The sequence below is a fragment of the Odontomachus brunneus genome, unplaced genomic scaffold, assembly GCF_010583005.1.
Source record: "Odontomachus brunneus isolate Ranch 3 - 2012 unplaced genomic scaffold, Obru_v1 Obru_scaffold_207, whole genome shotgun sequence".
Lineage (NCBI taxonomy): Eukaryota > Metazoa > Arthropoda > Insecta > Hymenoptera > Formicidae > Odontomachus > Odontomachus brunneus.
The window spans coordinates 383,617-386,760 of NW_022639657.1; positions in this window are offsets into that span (position 1 = coordinate 383,617).

Consider the following 3,144-nt stretch of genomic DNA (forward strand, 5'->3'; position numbering starts at 1 on the left):
CATTATACATATATTCATATATAACCTCGTAGACGTAGATACACAAATCACTAGTGCATTATACATATATTCATATATAACCTCGTACTATTATGTAACATTTCCACTTAAATAAATACTCATATTACAACATATATATATAATATTTTAAAAAAGTAATTCAAAATAAGTATTTATAAATATTTATCTAATAACTTACTAATATTGTATGCTATCTAGGTTAATACTTTTAATCTTAATAGTACTTTGCGTAAGTATTTCATCACTTAGCAAAGTATTATATATTAGTATTTAAATGTTGACAATGTTCTGCGTAAGTATTTTATCACTGGACGAAGTATTACATATCAATATTTAAGTATTGAAATTAATCATAAGGTAGGATTTGTAACATTAAATATTGAAATACTTGAGTACTAAAAGCTGTATTTGAATCATAGAATATTTCTAAATACTGTACTTTTAATATTGAAAATAAGTAATTAATCAATGATTCTTAGTATGATATTTCTATAAGGGAATTATATCAAAGAAATCGAAGAAAATTATATCAAAGGACAAATGTATACTACCGGATACTTTGTTGGTATAATCGCAGATGTTATACTTCATGATCATAAAAGTAAGACGAGTCACATACCTTACAGAGAAAAAAAAGGTTTACTAATATATGGACAACTAAAAATATTAACTGCAGGAGCAAATTTTTTGCTTTCATAGCAAAGTTATATAGTTGTAATAGTTAAAAGATTTGCTAATATATATATTAGCAAATGTTTTAGCCATCACAACTAAATAATTTTGCTATGAAAGCAAAAAAATTTGCTCCTGCAGTCAATATTTTTAGTTGTCCATATATTAGCAAATCTTTTTTTTCCGTGTAAATAAACGCGCCACATACTATACTTTATGATCATGAAGTATTGCACTTGTGATTATATTAATAAGGTATCCGATAGAAAACATATACCCCCTTATAGAAATATCATACTAAGAATCATTGATAATTACTTATTTTCAGTATTAAAAATACTGGATAATAAGTAATTATCAATGATTCTTAGTATGATATTTCTATAAGGGTCTTTGATATAATATCCTTCGAATTTCGGCCGTTTTCTATTACACATTTCCAGTAGTAGAAATTGGGAGTGCGTGGGAAATGGGGCCTTTCACAACCTTTCTGTCTATAACAATACATAGTCACATACCTTAGACAAACGCCACCTTTATGATCATGGAGTATACCACCTGCGATTATACCAACAAGATATCCGGTAATATACATATGCCCCTTGGTATAATATTCTTCGAATATTTTTTCGAAACTTTTGTTGTTACTTTAGTTATGCTATATAATGTAATACAAAATTTATGAAAATAGAAAGAAAAGATTCTATAATATATTAAAAAAAGGTAAAATTACGCAATGATAACACAAAATTTTTTATGCTTTCATTCTCTTTTCCACTTCTTCACTCTCATTAATTAAATAAGGTAATTTGTGGCAATAGTGCGAAACACGTTTTAATTAAGGATTGTACACGCATGAAATACTTACTATGGTGTAATTCGCAGAACGGATGATGCACCGTAAATGTAGGTTGCAACAAATGATACAGTGCAACTTATTAATGTAAATATTCCGAGGAAAGGATATCCGATTTTACGTGGTATGCACCAAAATGCATATATCACAAATTGGCTGCAAACGAAAAGTTGAAAGTTAGCTGCAGAATATACTGAAACATATCAATTAGTCAATATTAATTCATATCACTCGTATGTTATTCCGGATAATATAAGCACAATTCTATTACTAGTTCCAAAAGCGTCAAGTAATTGTTAACGTATAAGAGATTTATCCACCAATTTTTGCTAAAATATGCATACTGTTCAACCATAAGGTACCAATATGGTCCAGAACCATATAGGAAGAATCCAAATGCGAAAACCAATTAATATGGCATATAAAGGCGCCAGTCTGTAAATCATTACACATGTTAGTGGATCCTCAGATAGCACAGGAATATTCTGAGAGCCGGGTATGAATTTCTGTATACTTAAATGTTACCGAATACTTTAATACCTGAATATGTGAATATTTAAATCAATTATTTTATGAATATATATACAATATTGGAGACAGAGATTCGTATATTTATAATGAGATATTTAGAAAAGAATGTTTTTAGAACATACGTAAGGTTTATTTACATTTAGTTTACTTTAGGTTTACTGTACATTTAGTTTATGTACAATGCATTCGTGCAACTGAAAAGTTTTATAAATAGTAACATGTTCTATAAATAGTAACATATACTTATTATAGTTTAGTAAAGAAAAGGACGTATCTAAGAAATGAAATATTTGACTTATTCCTTTACAATTGTAAAAGCAAAATCAATGAATTACCTACATTTTTTATAATTTTCTTTGAATTACCCTTATAGAAAAATCATACTAAGAATCATTGATAATTACTTATTTTCAGTATTAAAAATACTGGATAATAAGTAATTATCAATGATTCTTAGTATGATATTTCTATAAGAGTAGTGAACTTATTTCCAATAACTTTGTTCTCTACATATGATGTTAAGATCATATTTTAGCCGTCGCTCATTGTTTATTAAAAAAATTTTAACAAAAAATGTTATAGGAACGTAATTTTCAGGTATATATTTATGAACTAGAACTAGAGAAAAGATTTTATAGAACGAGAAAATTTATAGCAAGATTATATTGTCTGTTCCTATCTGTGTATGCTATCTAGGCATATATAATGAAACTGAGCATGTATTATGAAATTCTTTGGAATAGATTTCGACCAGAAGTATTCTGTTATGACCCGGATTTCTATTGTCTTTTTTAGGGAAAACGGAATTATTTCCATCGGTATAGATTCCGAAGAATTCCAAATACGTACTGTTTAAATGTATATGTACTATTTACATGTAATGTAATAATGTGTGCCTGCGAACATTAGTACACATACCCGACTATATGCATGTACTTTAAGTATCTGGATACTATATTTTTGAAGAACTTAAGTTGATTATATCGCTCTAAATCTTTTAATAACTTAGTTGTATATATATGTATATATATGTATATATATGTATATATATATATATATATATA